The following is a 14,501-nucleotide window of genomic DNA, read 5'->3' on the forward strand; positions in this document are numbered from 1 at the left end:
CCATGTCAGGAAGATCCCCTGGAGAAAGAAATGGCTACCCACACCAGTATTATTGCCTGGAAAATTCCATGGACAGAGGAGCCTGGTGGGCTACATACACGAGGTCACAGAGTCGGACACAACTGAGCGACTAACACACCTCCTTTGCAAAAGCTACTCAGAGGCCCAACACAACTATGCATTGCTTTCTGATAACTTCTAATACAGAACAAACCCTTACTTTCTTAAACCTTCCCAAAGCCACTCATACAAACCCAAACCCGATCACAAACACATTCTCAGTCCCTTATCTGATTGGCTCCACAGTTCTTCATGGTATAACATTTTGCTTGCTCTAGCAAGTTAATAATGTTAACATCATTTGATTACATTCTTTCTTGACTGGGTTTTATTACTTGTAAGATGGCTTTGCAGTCTCTGAGCTTGCCAAATGCTCAATAGCTGATTCTTTCTCTTATGACCATGTCCATGAGGTCCTTGGATTTCATGTGGGGTCCCTCCAACCACAACACTTGTTCCATGGGAGATGTATTCTGTGTCCCCATTGCCCCTACACATGGCCCCTGTTTATTTCAGAGTTCTGTGTCCTATAAACTCGCCACTGGCCTCCCAGAAGTCTTCCTAGGAAGAAGTTGACTCTAAGATGATGAATGGCCAGCTCACTCACATCTCCTATGTGTCTCAACTCTGATCCAAGGGAGAGAGTCATGCATTCTTGTTGCCAGATACACTTGGGCAGAGAAAGCCAGTTCCAAGGCACCCACGGCTCTTCCTTACCCTTCCAGCAAGGTTGCCTACCTGCCCGAATATCTTGCAATCGGGATCTCTCAGGTGAGGGTCAGACATCATTTCTTTGTGCATCCCAATTTCAGGAGACTCAAAGAATAGCTTATGCCGAAGAAAAATGTCTCACTCTCTAAAATCTCACTCTTTTCTGCAGTTTTAGGCTATCTACCAATTCCTAGGAATCTTGACACTAATCATTAGCCAGTCACGTCTCTTTTAGGATGTCCACATTTATTGTACATAGTGGTTTGTGTCTTGGTCAAGACTACTAATGTAAAGTGCTGTCTCTTCCTCTAATATTGTGACCATTCTGATAGCATCACTTTCCAGGAATTCTCTGACTGTCCAGTGGCTAGGACTCCATGCTTCCACTGCAGGGAGCACGGGGTTCCATTCCTGGTCAGGGAACTAAGATCCCACATGCTGTGCACCACAGCCAAAAAAGAAAATTTAGGAAACATTTATATGTATATTAAAAAATGGTTTCACTTTTCTACAACTTATAGAAGTCAGAAATTCAAAACTAGAACTTTTCTTATTCTTTACTCTCAATTCCTATTTCCAATGGTGGTAGAACTTTTATAACCTATAGGCTTTCAAGTAAGTTTAGTGCCATACAACTATTATTTTTCAGTCAGATCAAGGTTATTGGTTCTGTCCCAGTCAGATCCGTGGATGCCACATAGGTTGTCCTTCCCTGGACCTCATCAAATCTCTCTCCCCAATTCTACACCACCTTTGCCCACTGCCTCTCCATGCCAGGCTGGGAGTAATGTGCTTACATGACAGTCTGCCCACTGATAGAGTTCTTACCACCCTTTCCTTCTCGATTTTTCTTCCTCATTTTTGGCAAATGTCAGGGTGCCTTTTAAAAACAGAAAAGGCTATGTAGATGTTTCTTTTTTGTTTTACAATTTTTCAAGCTTGTAGCTCCTTATCAAGCTTTTAAGTCCAATTTGTAAATCCCACTGTGCTAGGGATTCCAGCTGATTTTGGACATCATTTTAAAGGAACTTTTGAATAACTTTTGGTTCCACTTGGGACCTTTTAAAACAAAGCAGTTTCAAGTATTTTAGTTTTCTTATTTTAATGTTTTAATTCCCTTTAAATATGTTACTTGACTTAATAGTTGCAAAGCTTGTTTGACAACTTACAGAGCCTAGTAATTAACAGCACTGATAAATAAAAAAGTGCATCATTGTATATATTTAGTGATATAAGAAACAATGCATTATTTTATATTCAACTTCATTATTCATGGATTTAATATGTGCAAATTCACCTATTGGCTAAAATTTAAGTATAACTCCAAAATCAGTATTTGTGGCATGTTCAAAGTCATTCACAGGCATGTGAAAGCACAGAGCAGAGAAAAATTTTGATTGTCTGCTCAGTGAAGTCAAGGAAGGTGGTGTTCTTTTTTCTTATTTCAACTCATAATAGTAAACAAGTATCTTTTCTACAGTTTATCCAGTGCTACATTATTTTTCTGCATTTTTGTGTTTTGTTGGTTATTTCTCTATTCATAAATGGATCCTAAGCACGGTGCTAAAGTGCTGGTTATTGTCTCTAGGTAAATAGGACTGTGATGTGTCTTACAAAGAAAATAGGTATATTGGGTAGACTTTATTCAGCCTGTTCATTCATGGCTATTGGCCATGCATGAGTTCAATGTTCATGAATCAACAATATGTATTAAATAAGGTGTCTTATCTATAAAACACACATAAAACAAGGGTAGGTATTGATTTGTTAATGCAAATGTTATGATCAGGCACTCATAACCTTATTCTATATTTCCCCTTGAAATCAGAATTCTGTATTCTCTAATTTGGGTTTCCCAGTGGCTCAGTGGTAAAAAAAAAAAAAAAGAAAGAAAGAAAGAAAAAGAAAAAACTCTGCCTACAATGCAGGAGACAATGAGACAGGAATGTAATCCCTGTGTCAGGAAGACCCCCTGGAGGAGGCAATGGCAACCCACTGCAGTGTGCTTGCCTGGAGAAGCCCGTGCACAGAGGAGCCTGGTGGCCTATAGTCCATGGGGTCGCAAAAGTGAAATAGGACTGAGCAACTAAGCACAGCGGAGGACTGCACTTCAAAGTGTGTCCCCGGGGATTCCAGAGCGTTCCTGAGACCGCCCAGCAAACCCCACAGAGGGAAAACAGGTGGGGTGACCAGTACTCCAAACAAAGGAGCTCTGCTTTTACAGACATTGTTTGTCTAGGCTTCAACGTTAGTATTCCATTTGAACAAATAGTTCCGTGACCAAAATCTTAGGAACACAAATGTTAACAGTGTAAATTATTATACATGTTCACTCTTAACAATAATTAAGGTCTTTTCAAAATTCTATATTGGATATAGCCGATTAACAACCTTGTGATAGTTTTAGATGAACAGCAAAGGGACTCAAGCACACATATACGTGTATCCGTTCTCCCCCAAACTCGCCTCCAGCCAGACTGCCACATCACATTGAGCAGAGTTCCCTATACTATGCAGCAGGTCGTTGTTGATTTTCTACTTTAAATATAGCTGTGTGCATATGTCCATCCCAGACTCCCTAACTATCCTTTCTTCCCATCCTTCCTCTCTCGGTAACCATAAGTTGGTTCTCTAAGTCTGTAGGTCTGCTTCTGTTTTGTAAATAAGTTCATTTGTGTCATTTCTTTTTAGAAGAGCTGGGTTTTTAATATAGGAAATAAAAATGACAAATATCCTCGTTTAGATTTGATTACAGTTGGTCTATGGTGATTACTCAATACACATTCAAAAACTATGTAAGTCCTACAAAGCCCAGGGGATTTCCATGACTGCAGTGATTGATATGGATAGATCTTAGAATGCTAGAAAAAGACCTGGGTGAATAGAAGGAAGGTAAGATATATTTCAAAAACATAGAAAAACAAAACAACTGTGGAGTACTCTTATCTTTTTACAGCTTCAAATCATAAGATAAAAAAAAATAGAAATTGATGCCTGTTTTCTTCTGAGCCCTCAGCCATTAATACAACCAGCTAAATATAGACATCAAATAGTTTAGAGTGAGGGGGAAAAGACTCATACTACATCTGTAGAGGAAAAAAAGAGAGAGAGAGAACAATCCTGCATGTTAAATTTTAATTTAAAAAGTAGATAGAGGTTACAAAGTGCTTTAAAAATAGTTCCCAATAAGTTAAGTTGTTAAATTTAACAATGACCCGTACTACCTCTCGCCCTCCCAGAGCTGCCATCCACTCGCACTGTCCTATGCCTCTGATTAATGCAACATTTATAATGCATGGCGCTAGAGTGGGCCTACAGCACTATGATGAGCTGAGATGCCTAACTCTTGTAAAGATTCTATAACCAGCAGCTGGAAACTAAAATTAGGATCAAATCATTTAAGTTCAAATCATGTAAGTTCCCCTAACATCTGTCAAAGACTAGGCCTTTAATCTTATGATTAGGAATGGGTATTACCATATGAACAGAATGTCCTGGTTAATCCAGTCATCAATGTTAAAGTGAAGCTTAAGGTGATTTTAATTCTCTGAAGAGTCCAGCACACAGGGACAGAGGCGACACCTGAAAAGCAAGACTTTTTGTTTTGTTTGTTTTGTTTTGTGCTGCTGTGTATTATCTCTGTGAATTCTCTAAAGGGGGGAAGTATTTCTCGGTTTCTGTATGGAATGATCAAGATTTTTGCTCTGAAGAGGCCACAGAGGGTCAAGGAAGGGTTCTCTGAGACCAGCAAGTGTCGTCATGGAGATATTTACCTTTCTTGAATGATATCTTTACACCTTGTCTTTTTTCTCTTCCTTCTGCATCTCCTAAAAATCTGAAAGATTGGTGAGGACCAGTGAGATGGAGACACATTAAAACGTCTTCCTAAGGTTAGGGGATTAAACACAAGATGCATATTTCAGATTTCAAGTAAGCAAAGAAAAATTTTTTAGCATAAGCATGTCATATGCAATAACTATTGGAGATAATTGAAAACTATACATTATCCAGGGTTCTCCAGAGAAATAGAGCCAATAGAAGATAGATTTGTAAATATATATGGGATTTATTATATGGCATCTGTTCATGTGATTATCTGTGTGAGAAGTTCCGTGATGTGCCGTCTTCAAGGTGGACACCCAGCAAAGCGGGTGATGTAAATATGAAGGCTTGAGAACCAGGGAGTCAGTGTAGATTCCAGTCCAGATCCGAAGGCCCAGAACCAGAAACACCAAGGGCACGATTGACGGCTCAGCGCAATAGTCAAACAGAGACTATGAATCCTCCCTTTCTCCACTCTTTACTCTATCCAGGCCTCAACAGAGTGATTGATGTCCTCCCACGTTGTGGAGGGCAATCTGTATTGCCTCATACCTGCGGGTATGCTCAGTCGTGTCTGACTCTTTGTGTCTCTTTGGACTGTAGCCCACCAGGTTGCTCTGTCCATGGGGTTTTTCAGGCAAGAATACTGGAGTGTGCAGCCATTTACTCCTCCAGGTGATTTCCTCCTCCAGAGGATCTTCCTGACCCAAGGATGGAAACCACATCTCCCCCATTGCAGGCGGATTCTTCGCTGCTGAGTCATCAGGGAAGGCTGTGTCACCTCATCTGCCAACCCAAATGCTAATCTCTTCTAGAACCACCTAGAAATTCTGCTCAATCAGATACCTGGCCATCCCATGATCCAATTAAGTTGAAACATAAAATTATCTATCATCTTATATTAAAAACTTTGCTATTTTTCTGAAACTCAGATTTAAATGGTTATCTTTTTTTTTTTTTCTTTTTGATAAATCTGATAGCCTTACTAGGCACATAGATAGTAAAGTATGTTTGTACATTTGGGGACACATTTGTTTCTGAAGTTCAATTATAGCATATCTGATTGTGTCTCTGTAAGAAAGATTTTGCTTTTCCTAAAAAGAGAGTGAATTTAGAAATAAATTATGATTTTTAATTATTGTTGGTTTTTCATATTAATATAATTTCTCCCTCTATTAGTTCAAAAAGCAAGCAGTTTGATGCCATTTGACTTCTTTGGATGATACAACTTGGGATGATTAGAAATAAAACACTGAAAATGGCTCATTGAAATTATAACTAATATTTGTAAATGACTTCAAGATTCATAGCTAGAAAATATGTCCAAAACCTCCAATACTTTCATTGTATTTTTTTCTCCACTTCCATATAAATATCATTATACCTTAGCTCAGAGAAAAAAGATTATGTTCTCAAGCTTGGGGGCTGCAAAACTTTCTTTTTCCAATAGAAAATGCATTTATAAATCATTCATTAAACCTTAATAAATTTCTTTTCCAATACACTCTGCTCCATTAGGTATCAAAATCTTGTAACAGCTAATTATAGAATGTGAAGGTTACATATTTTTCAGACCAATAACTTTAAGATGCTAAAGAAAAGATCAAAAGATTATTTTTAATAAAGCTCAATAAACCTAAAAGTGTAAATAGCATGGGTGAAGAAGCTTGGAAATGCCAATATGGTTTCTATATGAGATTATACTTCTTTTGTAAGTAAACAAGAAAAAGAATTTAGGGAAACCAATTTTTGCTAACATTCACTTTGGTTTAAACAGTGACATATGTCTTATTAACTCAGGTTAAAAAATAGAAACTAATTAAGAAAATGTTTCATAATTTTTTTTGTTTTTAAATGATTTTCCTTATTTAAAATTGCAACAAAATGTTTCAAATATACATTGGTAAATATGTAAAATGTCTATCTCCCCCATATTAACTGATCAAGAAAAATAGAAAAGTAGAAAAATTAGAATATTTTTCACAATAAATATTGTTATTGTTTAGTCACTAAGTTGTGTCCGACTCTTTGCTACCCCATGGACTATACATAGCCCACCAGGCTCCTGTTATGCAGAATCTTCCATGGGATTTCCCAGGCCAGAGTACTGGAATGGATTGCCATTTCCTTCTCCAGAGTCTCTTCCCTACCCAGGGATTGAACCCCAATCTCCTGAATTGGCACATGGGTTCTTTATCACTGAGCCATCAGGGAAAGAGAAGAAAAAGAAGTCTTAGTTGCTTAGTTGTGTCCGACTCTTTGTAACCCCATGGCCTGTAGCCTGCCTGGCTCCTCTGTCCACAGAATTCTCCAGGCAAGCATATTGGTGAAAGTCACTCAGTCATGTCCAACTATTTGAGGACATGACTGTATAGTCCATGGAATTAGAGTCCATTGGGTTTCCCTGGTGACTCAGAGAGTAAAGTGTCTGCCTGAAATGTGGGAGACCCAAGTTCAATCGCCAGGTCAGGAAGATCCCCTGGAGAAGGAAATGGCAACCCACTCCAGTACTCTTGCCTGAAAAATTCCAGGGACAGAGGTGCCTGGTGGGTTACAGTCCATGGAATCATAGAGTCCCACACGACTGAGCAACTCCATGGAATTCTCTAGGCCAGAATATTGGAGTGGGTAGCCTTTCCCTTCTTCAGTTCTCCTGCTTTGCAGGAGGATTCTTTACCAGCTGAGCCACAAGGAAAGCCCAAGAATACTGCAGTGGGTTGCCATTTCCTACTCCAGGGGATCTTCCCCATCCAGGGATTGAACTTGGGTCTCCTGCACTACTGGCAGATTCTTTACCATCTAAGCCCCCACGGAAGCTTGAGCCACCAGGGAAGCCCTTAATAGTCATTAGGAGCCGGTAAATCTACTTATTAAAAAATCTAGCTGAATTTTGCTAATTATAGAACCAGAATTTAAAGAGAAAATATTTCAAATTTGATCTTAAATAGACTAGTCACAATTAACCATAATTCTCTTTAAATGGACTAGCATGCTGAGTACAGCTTTCTGCCATGTTGATCCTAGCTCCATGACAGGGCTAAGCTATACTTATCCAGTGACAGGTCACACTTCAGAGTGTGCTGGATTTTTATTGACACAATACACAGGCCTCCAGCTGGGGCCAAGAATGCACTGAAGGCAGGCAGAGTACAAATGACAAGGAAGAGTCATCACTCTCCTAACCACAGAGAATTCGTGGAAAATAAACCCAGGTAGAAGGAATGACTTCCTTCCTGTTACACCCTGAATGGATCTCCTTGTCTCTTTGTTGTTTGGTGGGGGAAATCATCACTTGGGAGCCCTCAGCATTGTCTCGGCTCTTAGCAGGCGGCTGGCACACATGTGCAAGCCTACTGCAGAGAGTAAACTGAGTGTAACCGACACACTAGGAACATATGCAGGCTGGCTGGCGGACGCTCGGTTTGAAGCAGGCACAGTTATAATGTTTAAAATGGGCCCTACTCTTTTAAACTCTGTCTTTCTCCTAATGTTCTAAGTAAACTGTGTCCTCTGTATTATACAAAGCAAAAATGGCAAGATGGCTGTAAAATCACTTTTTAGCCACTACAATCACTGTTAAAAAATCTTTTAAAATGTATCTTGCTTTTTGAAATGAATATGGTATTGTGATATTTTATTAAAATTGTATTTTTAATTTTCTAAAACCGTGAAGTGACAACAAAGGTCAATACACTTTTCCTCTTTGAATAAAATTGTATTAAGCTTTAATAAGGTTTTTGCTTGTTCTTTATTTTTTCTTATAGAATCTGTAGAAATAAATAGTAAAATAAAATCTTTTGGGGTTTAGCCAAAACTTCTTTTTTCCTTAATTAAAATGTAAAATTGACCATATATATAAGGCTTTGTGAAATTTAACCTTCTTAAAGCTGAAAAAATAAAGATCAAAATAATTCAGTGTAAACATGTAAAAATAATACAACAATGCTGCATTGCATATTTAAAGTTTTCTAAGAAAGTAGGTCTCACATTACATGCTCTTATCAGAAAATAATAATAATAATATTGATAATAATAATAATAAGAGTGGGAAGAAACTTAGGAAGGTGATGGATATATTTATAGCCTTGATAGTAATATCAGTTTCATAGTTGTGTACTTATTCCCAAACTCACTGAACTATATACATTAAATATGAACAGCTTTTTATATGTCAATATTTCAGCAATATGGTTTTTAAAAATAATATCAATTACAGTTTAAATTTGTATTATCATTTTATTACTAATGTTAACTTATTAAAAAAAAAAGCCTTTCAAAATAAATCACCATGGTCTGAGATTAACCATTAATACCAGGTGGTACAGTGGTAAAGAATCCATCTGCCAATACATGAGATGTAAGAGACATGGGTTAGATCCCTGGATCAGGAAGATCCCCTGTAGTAAGGAACGACAATCCATTCCAATATTTGCCTGGAAAATTCCTTGGAGAGAGGAGCCTGGCAGGCTACAGTTCATGGGGTTGCAAAGAGCTGGACACAACTGAGCACATACAAGCACATAGATTAGTGCATTCAGAGGTGTCATACCTTATATAACATAAATAGGAGGGCTAAGCAACTCTAAATACTTTAGGAAAAGACAAGGGGAGTGTCAGAGGGAAACGACGGCAGTCTTCTGGGAAGAATATGAATTTGGGTGTGAAATGGCTTGAGAAGACCTTGCCTCATAGCTACAAAGGATGATTGATTAAGCAGGGACTTAAGGGCTTCTGGAGATACTGCGGATTTAGAAAAAGGTAAGAGAGTTACAATATAAGTGACTCAGAATGAATCAAAACTAGGAGAGGGTGAAAAGCAAGCCTGGTTTTCATTCTCAGCCGTTCCTTCCATCTTAGATTAATTCCTTACCCACCTTTGAATACTCTGCTCACCCTTACTGGGCTTCCCAGGCAGCACAACGGTAAAGAATCCACCTGCCAACGCAAGAGATGCAGGTTTGACCCCTGGGTCAGGAAGATCCCCTGGAGAAGGAAATGACAACCCTCTCCAGTATTCTTGCCTGAAAAATCCCATGGATAGAGGAGCCTGGTGGGCTAAAGTCTCTGGGGTTGCAAAAGAGTCAGTCACTCATGCCTCAGGGACTAAACATCTTGGATTACCCAATTCTTTTGTTTCCAGGAAGCCTTTCACTTTATTTACTTCCAGACAGAGTCAAGAGTTTTTCCTCAGAGCAACTTACTTATACCCCATTTAAACCTATAGTATCAGTGTTCATATTTTACTTGATTTTTATGGAACTGTGGTCCCATTTCACAATACCCTGTACAGAGTATAGGCTAAAATGGTAAACCTTTGGCATCCTTGAATTTAAAATTTATATTTAATTTACTTGTGAGTTATCTCAAAACAGTATGGTTCATAATAATATACTATTTTAATGGTGTCCAAAAGATGATGTGTGAGAAATTTACTTAGCCAATGATCCAGTTTTCATGTTATAACAGCTACTAACATTTAGATATATTATCATGCAGCTTATATGAAATTATAAAAATTGACAAATTATGCAAGATCCCCACGATGTACCCTTCACAAAACTCCAGATGACCCTCTGTAAAGACACTTCGTGTTGAATTGACTGGATGTTTATTAAGTGGATTAGAAACTAATACTGAAAATAATCGATTCCAAAGTGAAACTGAAGGTGCATATTTGGAGCAATCATAAAGCATACGTTATGTTTTCTTTGCTAATACTACCCCTTAAAGTTGAAATGGAAAACATTTTTTTTCTGGGCCTAAAATATATCTACATTTCAATGTATAAAAGAATATCACATTTCAATGTATGCTAAGTCTGTTCAGACTGTTTGGGTATCATTTTTTGACGTATCATTGAACCAGGATTGAAAACCACTTGATTTCAACATATAATTCAACCATAATAATGATCAAATACTTTAATAAATTTCCTCAGTGCATCCAAGAAAGTTAATACATTTAATTTAATATGAAGATCTAATTAAATTAATAAAATTTGAGCACGTGTTGAAGGAAGTATACTTAACAATATATTATGTCAGATTAAAAAACTACATGAATGAATGAGGCACAGTCTTTTTTTTTTCCCCCCAAGGGTTTGACAATTTAACAAGGGGAAGTGAGGCAATCACAAGAAGAAATAACCAAAATAAAATATTTTAAATAGTAAGTATCCTAAGAAGTATAAACATTTAATTCAGTTTTCAATAAGAGCTTAGGGGGAAAGTTTTGAGAAAGAAGGTGGATTTGTAGGATGAGCAAAAATGTGGCTGCTATTGAGGGAAACATAGAAACAAAGGCGGAGAGTCAGGGAGAACTAAACAGCCTAGAGAAGGAGTCTTCTTGCACGGTTCTGTCAGCTGAGTACTGACGAGTGAGGTAGTCGGTCCCTCCCTGACCAGGTCTCTCCCCAGTGAAGGCGGGAACACACTAAGTGTCAATCAGTGATGCTGTAAAGCACCAGTCTTTTCTAAACCGCCGTCAAACCTCATTCCAAGGATCTGATATGAGCCATGTACTCCTTTCAGACATGCAGGTCAGTATCCTTATTCTCTTGTTGAATATTTTTATTTTATTACCATTTGTAGAGAGACGGTCTTAGTTAGCTCTGAATAATTATCAAGCAGGTGAAACTGGAGCCAGGTTCTGGGCAGGAGCAGTTTCCCCTGCGGATATCTGAAATTACAAAATTATATCTTCTAGTTAAGTGCCCTATTTGTTTCTAATTCAATGAAACAAAGGATGGAAAAGGAAGAGCTTGACACAGAGAGTTATTGTCAAATGAAAAAAGACACACTATGTGTTTGAAGAGAAATGATGGCACATGTCTTTTCTGTTTTTTGACTGGCCTTGAGAGAAAAAGTCCTCAAACAGTATATCTCCAAAGAAAGAGTCACTGAAGTTTGCGCTTCACCCCAGGGAACAGTATCGGGGCATACTTCTGCAGCTCAGTGGGATCTATATGCCAGCAGTGAAGCCTGATTACTCACCCCAAGTGGACACGGGCCTCCCTGGTGGTGCTAGTGGCAAAGAAGCTGCTGCCAAAGCAGGAGACACAAGAGATGCAGGTTCATACCCCTGAGTCGGGAAGGTCTCCTGGAGGAGGTCATGACAACCCACTCCAGTATTCTTGCCTGGAGAGGCCCATGGACAGAGGAGCCCCATGGGCTATACTCCACAGGGTAGCAAAGAGTCAGATGTGACTGAAGTGAATAGCACGCACAGCGGATATGGGAATATGTCCTACCAGGCTTCTTCACAGCAAAGCTGTAATGTTTATCAGACAACCCTTCCCATGAAATGAAAGCAATTTCCTAAAAAGATGGATGGGGAAGAAATTTCACAACCCAGAGAATATGTTTTTAGGAATCAAAATGTCTTTAAGGTCAATGTAAAGTCATCACAATATATCAATGCTACCCACTATATAAAAATGATTTTTCAAAATTTAAAATTGAATTGCAATATTATCTTTGGTTGGGAAGAGGCATTGGTGCAAAATATGACCTTTCAAGTTAGAAAGATCTGAGTCCTGATGTCCTGATATATGACCATGGATAAATTTGATAGCCTTACTGAGCCTGTTTTGTCCTCCACAGAATGGAGGGAAAAAATACCTACATCATAGGCTCATGGTTATTAAGCTATGTAATTTAAATTACATAGCCTAAATTAAATGTTATCTCCTTTTCACTGATTTCCGAATTGGAAAACATACTTGGCAATGCTTAGTAATGCAGCTTGTATCAAAGGTTTTTTAAAAAGTAGATACGGAAAGTCACCTGGATTTCATCAGTCAGAACAATATTGTGATGTTATAAAGTACACTGATATTAGTCTTTAATTCCACAAGATGAGAAACTTTTCTTGAGAAAGAGCATGAGAGAGAAAAAGAAGCAGATAACAGAAAATTATGGTCAGAAAAAAAAAATATGCAAAAGAGAAAATGAAAAGAATTTCCTGAGGTATCAACCCTTTTCAAAGTTGAGAAATAATTTCCAGTACTGAACTGAGTCACACCATTCATTCATTGACCTATTCATCCACTCACTCATTCTTGCCACCAATAAATGTCCAATGCCTCCTTTATGACAGACACTTTACTAGTTCCTGAGGATACATGATGACTAAGAGAAGATTCCAGCATTGGGCAAAAGCATAGCCAAGGGACCCAGCAAAAGAATGAACACTGAGTCTGCAAATTCATGATAGAGTGACATTTGCTTGGAGGAGCCAGAAGTTTTAAATCAGTTTATGTAAAAACCCAGGTTGACATCTCATCCCCTTCCATATTATACAGCTATTTATTTTACAAGAACATCCAACAATGATTAAAGCTTTTCCAATAGCCACATTTTCTCATTATGCCCTCTTACAAAAGTTGAGGAGATGGATGACCAAGATTATACCATCAAATCCATGACAACCACCCCACTTAACCCATCAAGGATGGGTCCCTAGTGTGCTTTCTAATCTGTTGTTCATGGAGCCATAATAGCTCAGAGTATGAGGTTCCCACTGCTTCCTTTGCATAAGTCCAAAGAATAATAAATTAGAGTCAAGAAGTAGATCTTGACGTAAATCTTCCTTAGTCTTTCTTTGCTGTGCATGAACTTGTAAGTGAGTGCATTCATTTGCCTAAGGATACATAAGCCACAGTTCATTCTTTTCTTGAACAGAACAGTACTAGTCTACTTTCTTGCCAGGATTAAGGAGAGTCAAGTAACAAACACTAAAAGAACTGTTAGTCTCACTTGTGGATATTTCAGTTAAACCTCATTTCTTCTGGAGATTCTAAATATGCAAGATTGGCTAATTCCATAGGAGTTCACCTAGACACCTTAAAACGGGCCTGCAGGGTGTAGAGTCTGACAACCATAAGCCTTCAGACTGAAGAGAACGTGCCCTTTTGAATCATTTGTATGATTATATTATTGTATAATATCTTTTTATTGCATAAAAAGATTTTTTTAAACCCTGTTTAATTAACTCATATGCAGAGTACATCATGTGAAATGACCATCTAGATGAAGCACAAGCTGGAATCAAGATTGCTGGAAGAAATATCAACCACCTCAGATATGCAGATAACACCACCCTCATGGTAGAAAGTGAAGAAAAACTAAAGGGCCTCTTGATGAAAGTGAAAGCTGGCTTAAAACTCCACATTCAAAAAACAAAGATCATGGCATCTGGCCCCACCACTTAATGGCAAATAGATGGGGAAATAATGGAAGCAGTGAGAGAATTTATTTTCTTGGGCTCCAAAATCACTGTTGATGGTGACTGCAGCCATGAAATTAAAAGACACTTACTCCTTGGAAGAAAAGCTATGACAAACCTAGACAGCATATTAAAAAAGAGAGACATTACTTTGCCAACACAGGTCTGTCTAGTCAAAACTATGGTTTTTCCAGTAGTCATGTATGGATGTGAGAGTTGGACCATAAAGAAATCTGAGAGCCGAAGAATTGATGCTTTTGAACTGTGGTGTTGGAGAAGAGTCTTGAGAGTCCCTTGGACTGCAAGGAGATCCAACCAGTCAATCCTAAAGGAAATCAACCCTGAATATTTACTGGAAAGACTGATGTTAAAGCTCCAATAATTTCCCCACCTGATGTGAAGAACTGGCTCATTGGAAATCACCCTGATGTTGGGAAAATTGAAGGGAGGAGGGAAAGGGGATGACAAACGATGAGATGATTGGATGGCATCACTGACTGAATGGATATGAGTTTGAGCAACCTCTGGGTGCTGGTGAAGGACAGGGAAGCCTAGCATGCTGCAGTCCATGGGGTTGCAAAGTATCAGAAGCAACTTAACGACAGAACAACAAAAACATGGATTGGAGAAAAATTAAAAATATGGTTAATATTAATGGAAATTTGGAAAGTCCTGAATGACAG

The 14,501-nt window shown here is 38.3% G+C and overlaps 1 long non-coding RNA gene across 1 annotated transcript in view; it reads right to left on the reverse strand.

Annotated features, from left to right (window-relative positions):
• The window catches only part of LOC129621891 (uncharacterized), a 53,213-nt gene extending 47,009 nt beyond the window's left edge, over window positions 1-6,204 (reverse strand). Inside the window, exons 1-2 of the long non-coding RNA XR_008699804.1 lie at window positions 5,146-6,204; window positions 4,545-4,606 (exon numbers count right to left, since the gene is read on the reverse strand). This is a non-coding gene — a long non-coding RNA (uncharacterized LOC129621891). The remainder of the gene's footprint in view (window positions 1-4,544; window positions 4,607-5,145) is intronic.
• Window positions 6,205-14,501: the final 8,297 nt, after the last annotated feature.

The sequence above is a fragment of the Bubalus kerabau genome, chromosome 10, assembly GCF_029407905.1.
Source record: "Bubalus kerabau isolate K-KA32 ecotype Philippines breed swamp buffalo chromosome 10, PCC_UOA_SB_1v2, whole genome shotgun sequence".
NCBI lineage: Eukaryota > Metazoa > Chordata > Mammalia > Artiodactyla > Bovidae > Bubalus > Bubalus kerabau.